Here is a 14,442-nt window from a genome sequence, read left to right as displayed (position 1 = left end):
GTGGACTTCTCATTGCGGTGGCTTCTCGTTGCGGAGCACGGGCTCTAGGCACGCGGGCTTCAGTAGTTGTGTCGCGCGGGCTCAGTAGTTGTGGCCCGAGGGCTCTAGAGCGCAGGCTCAGTAGTTTTGGCACACGGGCTTAGTTGCTCCGCGGCATGTGGGATCTTCCCGGACCAGGGCTTGAACCCGGGTCCCCTGCATTGGCAGGCGGATTCTTAACCACTGCGCCACCAGGGAAGCCCCATGAAGAGGTTTTAGCGTGAACACAAATTTTCATTTCTTTCGAGTCAATACACAGGGGTGGGATTGCTGGATCTTTTGGGTAAGTACGTGTTTAACTTTTAAGAAACTGCAAAGCTGTTTTCCAGAGTGACTGGACCGTTTTGCTTTCCCACCAGCAGTGTGTAAGAGCTCTCGTTGTTCAGCGGCCTCACCAGCACTCGGTATGATCAGGTTTTTCCCCATTCTAATAGATGTGCAGTGAATTCTCACTGTGGGCTTTTTGCCAACAGTTTTTATTGCGATAAAATACGCAGAACCTAAAATTTACCAAAGAATACAGTTGACCCTTGAACGACTCGGGGGTTAAGGGTGCCAACCATCCATGTCGCTGAAAATCCACCTGGAACTTTTAATCAGCCCTCCTTGGACATGGCTCCTCCGTACACACAGTTCCTTTGTATCTGTAGTTCTGCACCTGTGGATTCAGCTGACCGTGGATCCACCCACAGATAAGTGGAGCCACGCGGTCCAAACCCATGTTGTTCGTGGGTCAACTGTATAATTCAGTGGCATTAAGTACCTCCCGCACGTTGTTGCAACTATCACCACTATCCATTTCCAGAACTTTTTCATCGTCCTAAACGTCCTAAGCATAAACTCTGTACCTACCAAATATAAACCTCCTATTCCCACCTCCTCCATCCCAGCCGCTGAGAATCTCTATTCTACTTTTTGTCTCTCTGAATTTGCCCGTTTAGGTACTTCAGACCAGTGGAATCATGAATTCTTTTTCCCTTCTAGTCTGGATTAGTAGCATAATGTCTTCAAGGTTCATCCACAGTAGCATGTGTCAGTACTCCATTCCCTTTTATGGATGAATAGATTCCATTCCATGTCTAGACCACATTTTTTAATCCATTCATCTATTGACAGACAGTTGGTTTGTTTCTATCTTTGGGCTATTGTTGTGCATATTTTCACCTCCATATCTTCTTTGGTGAAGTATTTATTCTGTTTAAATATTTTGCTAATTAAAATTTTTATTGGCCACACCATGGGCTTGCGGGATCTTAGTTCCCCAAACAGGGATTGGACCTGTGCCCCCTGCAGTGGAAGCGCAGAGCCCTGACCACTGGACTGCTGGGGAATTCCCTATTTTGCTCATTTGTAAATTTGGGTTGTTTGTTTTCTTATTTTTGAGTAATGAGAGTTATTTCTATATTATAGATACATTCCTTTGCAGGATATTTAATTAACAAACATTTTCTCCCAGTCTGTACTTACCGTCATTCTCTTAGCAGTGTCGTTCACAAAATAAAGGGTTTTTAAAAAAACTTTGATGAAGTTCAATTTACCAATTTTTTTCTCTTATGAATTGTTTTTGTCATGTCGTATGCAACAACTCTGCCTAGTCCATGGTCTTTCTTCTAAAAGAGTTATAATTTTACATTTTACATGTAGATCTATGATCCAGATTGAGTTAAATTTTGTATTAGGTGTGAGGTATAGGTATATTTTAATGCAATAAATGTACAATTCTTCCAACACCATTTGTTGAAAAGACTATCCTCTCCCTATTGAAATGTCTCTGGACTTTTGCCAAAAATCAAGCAAAAGAAATTTACTTTAGATCTAAGTACACAGATAGGTTGAAAGTGAAAGGATGGGGAATTCCCTGGTGGTCCAGTTGTTAGGGCTCTGTGCTTCCACTTCAGGGGGCCCAGGTTCAATCCCCGGTTGGGGAACTAAGATCCCTCATGCCTGTGGCACAGCCACAAAAAAAAAAAAAAAGTGAAAGGATGGATAAATATTATCCATGTAAATAGCAACCAAAAGAGACCAAGGGTGGCTACACTAGTATCAGACAAAATAGGCTTTAAAACCTTTTAAAAACTATTAAAAGAGACAAAGAATGACATTACTCACTGATAGAAGAATTGATTCACCAAGAAGATGTAACAATTATAAACGTATGTGCACCAAACATCAGTGGTCTAAAATATATAAAGCAAAGTAGAAACCAATTGAACCTAACAGACATATACAGAACACTCCATTCAACAACTGCAGAATACACATTTTCTCAAGTGCTTATGGAATATTCTCCAAGATAGACCATATGTAAGGCTACAAAACAAGCTTTAAAAGATTATAAAGATTGAAATATACAGTGTCTTTTCCCAACGCAATGGAATGAAACTAAAAATCAATAGCAGAAGGAAGGAAGATTTTTAAGTGTGTGGAATTTAAATAACACTCTATTTAACAACCAGTCGATCAAAGGAGAAATCACAAGGTAAGTTGGAATATATCTTGAGACAAATGGAAACAAAAACACAGCATGCCAAATTTAATGGACGCAGTGAATGCAGCACTAAGAAAAATAATTATCTCTGTAAAGACTTACATTTAAAAAAAGAAAGACTTCAAATCAACACTCTAAATTTACACCTTAAGGAACTAGAAAAAGAAGAGCAAACTAAACCCAAAGCTAGCAGAAGAAAGAAAATAATAAAGACTAGAACAGAGATAAATAAAATGGAGAATAGAAAAAACAATAAAGAAAATCAATGAAATCAAAAGTTTGTTCTGGGGCTTCCCTGGTGGTGCAGTGGTTGAGAGTTCACCTGCCGATGCAGGGGACACGGGTTCGTGCCCCGGTCCGGGGGGATCCCGCATGCCACGGAGCGGCTGGGCCCGTGAGCCATGGCCGCTGAGCCTGCGTGTCCGGAGCCTGTGCTCCGCAACGGGAGAGGCCACGGCAGAGAGAGGCCCATGTACCGCAAAAAAAAAAAAGTTTGTTCTTTGAAAAGATGCCCCCCCCTTTTTTTGCCTTATTGCAAGAAACTTCTCAGTGCTGGAAACTGAGAGTGGACTACCTTGCCTGATTCCTGATCTTACTGGATAGCATCCAGTCTCTGACCATTCAGTATGAAATTGACTATAGGTTTCTGTAGATGCCCTATAGGTTTTTGTAGATGCCCTAAATTGACTATAGGTTTTTGTAGATGCTCTTAAGGTTAAGAAAATTCCTTTCTATTCCTAGTTTTCAAGGGTTTTATCATGGATTGATATTGGATTTGTGTCAAAAGCGTTTTCTGCATCAATTGGTGTGATCATGTGATTTTTCTTCTTTAGTCTGTTAACATGCTGGATTACATTCACTGACTTTCAAATGTTAAACCAGCCTTGCATTCCTAGGATAAGCCTCACTTGGTAATGAAGTGTTATTCTTTTTATTTATTTCTGGAGTTGACTTGCTAATATTATATTAGGGGTTTTGCACATATGTTCATGAGGCATATATGTCTGTTGTTTTCTTTTCTTGAATTGCCTTTGTCAGGTTTTGTATCAGATTAATGCTGACCTCATAATAGGGGCTAGACTTTCCTCCTCTTCTATTTTCTGGGAGAGATTATGTAGAATTGGTGTTATTTCTTCTTTAAATTTGAGTGGAATTTCTAGTGAAACTGTCCGGGCCTAGATTATTTTCTTTTTCATAAAATTTTAAACTGAAAATTCTATTTATTCGCTAGATACGAGACTGTTCGTGTTATCCATTTCTTCTTGGGTGAGTTTGGGTAAGATTGTGCTTTTCAAGGAATTCATTCATTTCATTGAAGTTGATGACTTTATGTACAGACTGCCGCTCGTGGTATTGTTTTATCATCCCCGTAATGTGTGTGTGTGTGTGTGTGTGGGTGTCTGTAATGATATCTTCTCTTTAATTCCTGATATTGGTAAATTGTGTTTTCTCTCTTTTTTTGTCAGTCTAGCTATAGTTTTACTAATTTTACTGGACTTTTCAAAGAGCCAGCTCTTAGTCTCATTGATTTTCTCTATTGCTTTTGTTTTCAATCTTATTGATTTCTGCTCTTGTTTTTGTTATTTCTTTCCTTCTGCTTACTTTGGCTCTATCTTACTTTTCCTTTCCTAGCTTAAGGAGAGCGCTTATCTTATTTATCTGAGACCATTCTTCTGTTCTAATATAAGCACTTAATGCTCTGGAGTTCCTGCCTCCAAGCTATGCTTTAGCTGCATTCCACAAATTTTGATATGTTTTCATCTTCATTACATCTAAACTATGTTCTGAATTCCCTCGAGACTTCCTCTTTGACTCATAGGTTATTTAGAAGTGTGTTGTTTAATTTCTTATTTGGGAATTTTCTTATGTATGTGAATTAGATATTTCTAATTTAATTCAGCTATAATTAGAGAACATACTTTGTATAATTTCAAGTTAACAGTTTAAAACTGTTTCAGGGGGCTTCCCTGGTGGCACAGTGGTTGAGAGTCCACCTGCCGATGCAGGGGACGCGGGTTCGTGCCCCGGTCCGGGAAGGTCCCACATGCCGCGGAGCGGCTGGGCCCGTGAGCCATGGCCGCTGAGCCTGCGCGTCCGGAGCCTGTGCTCCGCAACGGGAGAGGCCACAACAGTGAGAGGCCCGTGTACCGCAAAAAAAAAGAAGAAAAAAAACTGTTTCAGGGTTTGGTTTAATGACCCAGGTTATATTATATATTGAAAGTGTTCAAAAGACACTTTAGAAAAATGTGCATTCAACTGTTGTTGAGTGAAATGTTCTATAAATGCCAATTGGGTCAGGTCAGTTTGAGGTATTTTTCAGTTTTTTATTTCCTTTATTTCTCGTCAATTTTTTTCTATCAATTACTGAGAGAGGAATGTTGACGTCTACAACTATAATCAGAATTTTGTCCATTTTTTCTTTCAGTTTTATTATTATTTTGCAACAAACACTTTAAAGCTTTGTTGTTAGGTGTATAGACCTTTAGGATTGTTATGTCTTCTTTGTGAATCGGCACTTAAATCATTATGTAAAGTTCCTCTTTATCCCTAGTCATTTTCATTGCTCTGAAGTCTACTTTGTCTGGTATTAATTTAGCCACTCCAGCCTCCTTGATTAGTGTTTGCCTAGTATATACTTTTCTATCCTTTGATTCTTAACCCGCCTATATCATATCTGAAGTAAGTCTCTCATAGACAGCCTGTGGTTGGGTCATGGATTTTAATCCATTTTGACAATTTATCTTTTTTTTTCTTTTTTTGGTGTGTTTAGGCCATTTTTTTTTCATTTTATTGTGTAAAGCCCACTTAACATGATATCTACCCTCCTAACAGATTTTTGAGTGTACGATGTATTCTTGCTGACTGTAGAAAAACCATTTACATTTAATGTAATTATTGATATGTTTGGGTTTGGCTACCATTTCATTATTTATTATCTATTTGTCTTCTTTTTTTTCTTCCTCTGTTTTCTCTTTCCATGCTTTTTAAAAACTTATTTGAATACTTTTTAGTGTTCCATTTTAAATTATCAAGTGGATTTTCTGCGTATATGTTTTGTGTGTATAGTTTTTAGTGGATTCTCTGGGGGTTAAAATAGGTATGTTTCTAAGTTTATTTCCTACTTTACCATTTCAAGTAGAATGTGGAAACCTCACCAGTATGTTGATCCCTCTAACCGCTTGCCATTGTGTTGCAGTTGCCATATGTATTAGATCTAAATACTTGAAAATTCCCACTAGACAATGTGATGCTTTTTCCTTCAACCGAAAAAGAGTCTATTTTCCTAGATACTTACAATTCCTGTTGCTCTCTTTTCATTTTTGACATTCCAAATTTCCTTCTTGCTTCATTTCCCTCCTACCTGAGAACTTCTCTTAAAGCACATCTGCTGGCCATAAATTCTTTTCGTTACCGTTCACATGAGATGTATTTATCCTTCTCGAAGGATCTTTTTCGCTGGATTGACAGTTCTTTTCTTTCACTTTAAAAATGTTGTTCCACTCCCTTCTGACCTCCATACTTTCACATGAGAAATCTGCTGTCATTCAGTTTCCTTTTTTTTTTTCTTTTTTTTTTTTTTTGCGGTACGCGGGCCGTTCACTGTTGCAGCCTCTCCTGTTGTGGAGCACAGGCTCCAGACGCGCAGGCTCAGCGGCCATGGCTCAGGGGCCCAGCCGCTCCGCGGCATGTGGGATCCTCCCAGACTGGCGCATGAACCCGTGTCCCTTGCATCAGCAGGCGGACTCTCAACCACTGCGCCACCAGGGAAGCCCCTTCTTTTCAATATTTTTAAATCAGCGTTGTCTCTTTCCTGCTGCTCTTAATGTTTTTTTCTTTGTCTTTAATATTTGGTAGTTTGACTATGATGTGTCTTGGTGTGGATTTCCTTAAGTTGAATCTATTTGTGGTTCACTCAGCTTCTTGAATCTCTAGGTAGGTTTGAGTCTTTTTCCAGATTTGGGCAGTTATCAGCCATTCTTTTTCCTCTGGGTGCTTTCTTAGCTCTGCCTTCTCTCTGCTTTCCCCCCAAGACTCCAGTGTCATGAGTGTTAGATCTTTTGTTAGAATCTCACCGGGTCCTGAGGCTCTGTTATTTTTTTTTCAGTCTATTTCCTCTCTGTTGTTCAGAATGGATAATTTCTATTGTTCTCTCTTCCTCCCCATTCTTTTTTTTTTAATTTTATTTATTTTATTTTTGGCTGCGTTGGGTCTCCATTGCTGCATGAGGGCTTTCTCTAGTTGTGGCGAGCAGGGACTACTCTTCGTTGTGATGTGCAGGTTTCTCATTGCAGTGGCTTCTTTTGTTGTGAAGCACGGGCTCTAGGTGCACAGGCTTCAGTAGTTGTGGCACACGGGCTCAATAGTTGTAGCTCACGGGCTCTAGAGCGCAGGCTCAGTTCTTGTGGAGCACGGGCTTAGTTGCTCCGCGGCATGTGGGATCTTCCTGGACCAGGGCACGAACCTGTGTCTCCTGCATTGGCAGGCAGATTCTTTTTATTAATTTATTTTATTTATTTATTTATTTTTGGCTGTGTTGGGTCTTCATTTCTGTGTGAGGGCTTTCTCTGGTTGCGGCAAGTGGGGGCCACTCTTCATTGCGGTGCGCGGGCCTTTCACTATCGCGGCCTCTCCTGTTGGGAGCACAGGCTCCAGACGCACAGGCTCAGTAGTTGTGGCTCACGGGCCTAGTTACTCCGCGGCACGTGGGATCTTCCCAGACCAGGGCTCAAACCCGTGTCCCCCGCATTGGCAGGCAGACTCTGAACCACTGCGCCACCAGGGAAGTCCTCTTCCTCTCCATTCTGATGTTGAGTCCATAGACTGAGGTGTTTTTGTTTTTGTTTTTGTTTTTTTGCGGTACGCAGGCCTCTCACCATTGTGGCCTCTCCCGTTGTGGAGCACAGGCTCTGGACGCGCAGGCTCAGCGGCCATGGATCACGGGCCCAGCTGCTCTGCGGCATGTGGGATCTTCCCAGACCGGGACACGAACCCGTGTCCCCTGCATCGGCAGGCGGACTCTCAACCACTGCGCCACCAGGGAAGCCCATCAACTGAGTTTTTAAATTTCAGTTATTCTGTTTTTCAGTTCTGAAATTCCCATTTGGTTCTTCTTTGTATATTCTCTTTCTTTACTGAGACTTTGTTGTTGTTGTTGCTTGTTTTGGGTGTGTTCACTATTGCTCAGTAAAGCCTTTTTATGTTAGCTGATTTAAAATATTTTTCAAATAATTCTAAGATCTCTGTCATTTCAATGTTGGCATCTCCTTCAGGTCCCCCCACCCCACTGTGTCCCTGTGACATACCTCCATCCTTTTCCAAGCAACTTCCAAACCTTCTGGCACTACAGGGTGCTCCAGGCTTGTATCAAAAGCTGTCACACCCACTCTCCGGCTGATTGACTTAATCTTCGGTGAGTTTCTTAAGCACCTGCTGTGTACTGCTGCTTTAATGGCACCGGGAATAAAGTTGGGGTTCCTAAAGTGTCCTCCCATCCTTCTGCTCAGCAAAGAGCAGCTCGTGAAGCTGCTGCTTCATCCCCAGGGTTGCACCCAGCCCGGGGAGCTCTGGAGAGCATGATGAACGTAGCAATAACTCTGTAATTAGGAGCATGATGAGGTCGAGGCAGGAGGAAGTAATGGGAAAGTCATGAGAGGGGAGGGCTTCCAGCTCTCCTGTGGGACTCCACTGATACCTTCCCAGCTGGAAGGGGTAGGAATACCTCATTACTGCCCCCAATGTGGCCTCCAGGGACACTGTGGCCGTTGGCCGTGGCGGGGTGTTTCCACCCAGCAGGGATGAAACTCCTAGCTTCCTAATTGTCCTTCTCTGACTCTGCCCCAGCAGTGTAGGGGTTGTGGGGGGAGGATTAGGTGCCCCAGTACAGCCTGGAGAGGGTAGAAGTCATCTCCCCACTCGGCTTTTGCTGGCCTGGGTGGAGTGGTGCCACAGTGCTTTCTGTGTTGTTGGGCTACAGAAGAGTTGTTATTATCTAAAAGTTTTCTGTCTTGCTAGGCTGCCTCTCTTGTGGTCCTTTGTCTCAGTAGAGCAGGCTTTTGTTGGGCTTTTGTGTCTGTGACCATTGTTCATTTCCAGGTTGCTGGCTTTTCAACTATAATTCAAGAGGCAAAAGGAAAGCCCAGGGAACTCACCACCATGGCATTCCACCTTCCCAGAAGCAGAAATCATTTAAATTAGATAAATACTAACAAGCAGCCCTTCAAAAATGCTGCTGGTTCATCTTGAACTAGAAAATAGTATACCTTGAGGCTGCTTTAGAAAGATAAATGTAGAAATGGGCTCAGGACATACCAACGTCCCAGTGCCTGCATGTGGTAGTCAATCAATGTTGGATGGATGGATGAACAGAATACAGGAAAGGCCATCAGGAGGCCAGTACACAGTGCAGGTGAGATACCACAGCGTCAGCTGTGGTCATAACACAATAGCGCCTGAGATAGCACCTGCCATGCATGTGGCTCAGCTAACCAGCCCCTGCTCCCCACTCAGGTGTGGGAAACCAGAGTGCCCTGAGCCGAGGGCTGCCAGGGATGGGAGGCGGGTTGCCATGGTGATACCTGCCAGCTTTGCCATCCTGTGCCCAGCCATTCAGACAGACCTGTGTTCAGGTTCCCTCCACCTCCGTGTCCAAGGAGCCACCCGTGGAATGAGAGAGGGTTCTGGAGAGGTGCTGTGCACACTGTCATGTGCCACGTGGTTGCCAAGAGGATGGAGACCGTGGCTGGCTCCAAAGAGTCAGAGATTTACAGTCTCCATCTACTTGAGGGGCTCCAAACTTTCCCATTACTTCCTCCTGCCTCGACCTCATCACGCTCCTAATTGCAGAGTTATTGCTACGTTCATCATGCTCTCCAGAGCTCCCCGGGCTGGGTGCAACCCTGGGGATGAAGCAGCGGCTTCACGAGCTGCTCTTTGCTGAGCAGAAGGATGGGAGGACACTTTAGGAACCCCAACTTTATTCCCGGTGCCATTACAGCAGCAGTACACAGCAGGTGCTTAATAAACTCACCGAAGATTTAGTCAATCAGCCGGAGAGCGGGTGTGACAGCTTTTGATACAAGCCTGGAGCACCTTGTAGTGCCAGAAAGTTTGGAAGTTGCTCGGAAGACAAAAGGATGGTGGTGAGTCACAGGGACATGGTGGGGAGGGGGGACCCAAAGGAGATGCTGCAGGCCAGAGCTGGAGTGACTTGAGCAAATAAGTAAATAAATGACGTAGCATTGGATTATGACCCAAAGTATAAAATAGATGTACGTGAGTCCACACTGATAAAAGGAAATGACTGAATAAATGGAGGAGGAGAGGGACTTCCTTGGTGGTACAGTGGTTAAGAATCCGCCTGCCAATCCAGGGGACACAGGTTCAAGCCCTGGTCCGGGAAGATTCCCACATGCTGCAGAGCAACTTAGCCAGTGCACCGCAACTACTGAGCCTGCGCTCTAGAGCACGTGAGCCACAACTACTGAGCCCGCCTGCCACAACTACTGAAGTCTGCGTGCCTAGAGTCTGTGTTCCACAACAAGAGAAGCCACCGCAATGAGAAGCCCGTGCACCACAACAAAGAGTAGCCCCCCACTTGCTGCAACTAGAGAAAGCCCACGCGCAGCAACGAAGACCCAATGCAGCCAAAAATAAATAAATAAATTTATTTTTTAAAAATGGGGGAGGAGAGACAAAGCAGTCCAAATCGTACATGTAGTAACTGCCCCCTCCAGGAGGGGGCGCTCAACCCTCTGCCCAGTTGGGGTGGAAAGTGCTTGTAACTGACTTCAAAAGACACGGCCTGGGCTTCCCTGGTGGCGCAGTGGTTGACAGTCCACCTGCCGATGCAGGGAGCACGGGTTCGTGCCCCGGTCCGGGAAGATCCCACATGCCGCGGAGCGGCTAGGCCCGTGAGCCATGGCCGCTGAGCCTGCGCATCCAGAGCCCGTGCTCCGCAACGGGAGAGGCCACAACAGTGAGAGGCCTGCGTACCGCAAAATAAAATAAAAAAAAAGACACAGCCTCAGGCAGCGATGCACAGCATGGACCCCAACAGGATGGGATGGGATGAGATGGGCTCTCCACCTCTGTGGTCTCTTTCCAGAACCCATAATCCCAGACTCATCATGAGAAAACCTCAGACAACCCGAGGTTGGGGGACATTCTGCGAAACACCTCACCAGTACTTCTCCAGACAAGAAGAATCTGGGAAACTGCCACAGAGGGGTGGAGGCTGACAGCTGGAGTCCAAGCGGCATCTGGGGATTCTGAACAGAGGACGAGGCTAACGGATACGCTGGCAAACCCCAGATGCAGTCTGTGCCAAAGGCGGCTTCTTAGTTGTGTCGGACGTTCTGTGCTATGTCAGGTGGGAAGGATGGGGAAACTGCGAGAAAGGTACACGGGACTCTCTGTGCCATTTGCAACTTTTCTGTAAATCTAAAACCATTCCAAAATTAAAAACTTATTTTTAAAGAGACTGGAGGGGCCAGGCAAGGGTCACAGGCTCGTGGGTGTGTAGGCGCCTGGGCTCACTGCAGCGTAGAGACACTGTAAACTAGAGGGAGGCGTCCATCCTTCTCCAGCTCCTTCTCTGCTCCTGGTGGTGTGGCTGCCCTGGATGGCCTCGGGCACCGGGAAGACCGGCAGGGCTGCATGCAGCTCCCTCTGCGGTGTTGTCCCAGCCCTGCCAAGCTCTAGGGGTTACGTGACTGCGCACCACCCTGGCTCCCTGCTCCGCTCTGTGACCCGCTTATTGACCTGTGGTCCCTGCACCCCCTTGGCCTCTGTGGACCTCCCGGTGTTGTGTGCAGAACTTTGCCAGTATGGGCACAGTACATGCAGGGGAGCCCAGTGGGGGAGCCCTTTTGGGTGTTGGCCGATCCCGGCTCTGATACCTACTGACACCTACTGATGCCTACGTCCCCTTAGCCTCGGTTTCTCTTCTACAAGGTGGGTCAGTGGTAGCACCCAGTGCAGGTGCCGGCGTGGAGGCTCCAGGGTCGGTGCGGGGCTGGCGCAGGGCAGGGCTGCCGTTCTGGTGGGGCAGCCTGGTCCTGCGTGGAATATGGTTCAAAGGGAGCACCCAGGCGGAGGAACGGAGGCCCCCGGGAAGGAGAGGCAGGTGAGAGGCCCCCCTCACCTTCTGCCCCCCACACTTACTTTCTACTGTGTCTCAAGGCTTTTAGGAAGACGACTCTTCCCCCTACTTAGAGAAGGTCCCACGGGTCATCACTGTGCCCAGCTCCCCCTAATGCAGAGACATGTTGTGGGGGGAGGACTTGAATAGCCATTCATTTTCCTACTTAAGAAAAGGCATAAGCAACTATAATTCGAAAGGATACACGCACCTCTATGTTCACAGCAGCGTTATTCACAATAGCCAAGACATGGAAACAACTTAAATGTCCACCGACAGGTGAATGGAAAGAGAAGATGTAGTAGGGGGTCCTCTGGTGGCCTAGTGGTTAGGATTCCAGGCTTTCACTGCCGTGGCCCGGGTTCAATCCCTGGTTGGGGAAATGAGATCCCACAAGCTGCACGGCGCGGCAAAAAAAAAAAAAAAAAAAAAAAGATGTGGTATATATACACAATGGAATATAACTCAGCCATAAAAAAGAATGAAATAATGCCATTTGCAGCAACATGGATGGACCCAGAGATGATCCTACTAAGTGAAGTAAGTCAGAAAGGGAAAGACACATACTATATGATATCACTTACATCTCGAATCTAAAATACGACCCAAATGAACTTGTTTACAAAACAGAGACTCACAGACCTAGAAAACAGACTCGTGGTTGACAAGGGGGAGGGGGGTGGGAAGAGACGGACTGGGAGTTTGGGATTAGCAGATGCAAACTATTATATATATTCAATAGAATAGATAAACAACAAGGTCCTACTGTATAGCACAGAGAACTATATTCTATATCCTGTGATAAACCATAATGGAAAAGAATATAAAAAGAATGTATATACGTAAAACTGAATCACTTTGCTGTACAGCAGAAATTAACACGGCCTTGTACATCAACTATACTTCAATAAAATAAATTTTAAAAAAGAAAAGAAAAAACAGCATCAATTTGAAAAGCTTTAGAAGTCTTTCTGGGACTTTCCTGGTGGCGCAGTGGATAAGACTCCGCACTCCTAATGCAGGGGGCTCAGGTTCGATCCCTGATCAGGGAACTAGATCCCACATGCACGCCACAACTAAGAGTTTGCATGCCGCAACTAAGGAGCCCGCGTGCCACAACTAAGACTAAATAAATAAACAAGATAAAAGTCTTCTTTCTCAAATGAGCAGCTATTACAATTAAAGCAGCCACACACCGAGGGCTGCCTCGGTGACTTCATTTGCTCCTGGTGTCTCCCCTTGGCTGTCCGGCAAGGGTGGTGCGCCAAGCCCTGCCCAGCACTCACCCCCGAGGGCTGAGAGCTTGCCTGTGCTAAGCACCAGGGAGGCGCAGGTGGACGGAAACAGCCTCAGCACCACGGCCCTTGGGAGCAGCACACGGCCCAAGCGTTGTGCCCCTCAGTGGGGGCGAGTCCTGCGATGGGTGGGTGCAGCCGTGCGTGTGAGCTACAAAGTGTGAGGCAGGGCAGGCAGGTTTCCTGAGGAAGGGGGCCCCTGAGAGCCTAAAGGTCAGCAGCAGGAGCCAGGGACAGCGAGGCAGGGGACAGGAGGAGTGTTATAAGCAGAGTGAACGGCTTATGCAAAGGCCCCGTGGCAGGAAGGAGCTTGGCGAGCCCAAGGGTCTGGGAGGTGGCCAGTGTGCCCAGGACGTGGTGGGCTGGAGTGCATGGGACCTGCAGGCTGGGCTGGGGACATGGCACAGCTCTGACGAGCTGGCAGCAGCAGTGAGGTGTTCCTCCAGCTATTCTGTGGAAGCCAGAGGCTGCTGTGGTTGTACAGCGAAAGAGCGACCAGACGTCCTGGAGCGGTAGTTAGGAGCTAGAATCCACAGGACTCGGTGGCCAACTGGATGTGGGCGGGGGGGTGGGAGTCAAGGGTGATGCCAGTTTCTACTGGGGCGTTTGGGGGACAGGGGTGTCCCACGGGTCTGCCCTTCGCTCGCCACCTCCCAGGTCTCAGCTGCCAGGCCTGACGCCCGCTGCTCAGTCCTAAGCTCGCCTCTCAGGGCCATGGCCGGGGCCACTCCACCTCCACACACAGCCCCCTCTTATTATTTGTCCCCCAGAACTCCTATGATGTTGGTTCTGTTTTCATCCCTGCTTCCCCTGTGAGGAAACCAAGACTCAGAGGGGTTTAGCTGCTGCGGGTCACAGGAAGGGGGGCCGTTAGGATTCAACCCAGATCTGAGAGACGCCAAAACTCTGGGTGCCCTCCAGGGTCACACGCGCTGCCTCTCAACAGCGGATGTCCAGGGAGCACTGCTCCAAACCCCCTTGACCTCCTGCCCAGGCAGCGCGGGCGATGCGCGTGCAAGCAATGGAGGATCATTTATTTTCTTGTGTCCTGGGATGGCTTGGGAGCTACCCATCCTATTGCTATTATTCTAGCAGTTACCCTTGGCATTTTAAAGACCTACTTCCTTGGAGATGAAAGTGGCTCTCTGTCATCCTCCCAAGTGTGGAGAGAACTCAGAACGCTCTGCTCTCATCCCCCCGCCGCCCCCAAATCTCTCCTCGGTAGATGAGTTGGGTTAACATCAGCTTCCGAAGAGAGAAGCCCAAAGCAGCACACCTTCAACAGAACTGGACTTTCTTTCTCTCCCGTGGAAACAGAGTCCGGGGGGAATGGCCAGGGCTGGCGGGATGGAGGATCCTGCAGATGGCAGAGCAAGGGCAACGTGTGGTCCCAGGCAGGGGGAGCATGGGCACTTGAGGTCACCCCGCCATCTGCCCTACGGTCAGTCCACGCTCAGCAGTGGTTACCCACATGTTGTCGA

Source organism: Phocoena sinus, chromosome 6, assembly GCF_008692025.1.
Source record: "Phocoena sinus isolate mPhoSin1 chromosome 6, mPhoSin1.pri, whole genome shotgun sequence".
NCBI lineage: Eukaryota > Metazoa > Chordata > Mammalia > Artiodactyla > Phocoenidae > Phocoena > Phocoena sinus.
Note: the sequence above shows the minus strand (reverse complement) of the source record.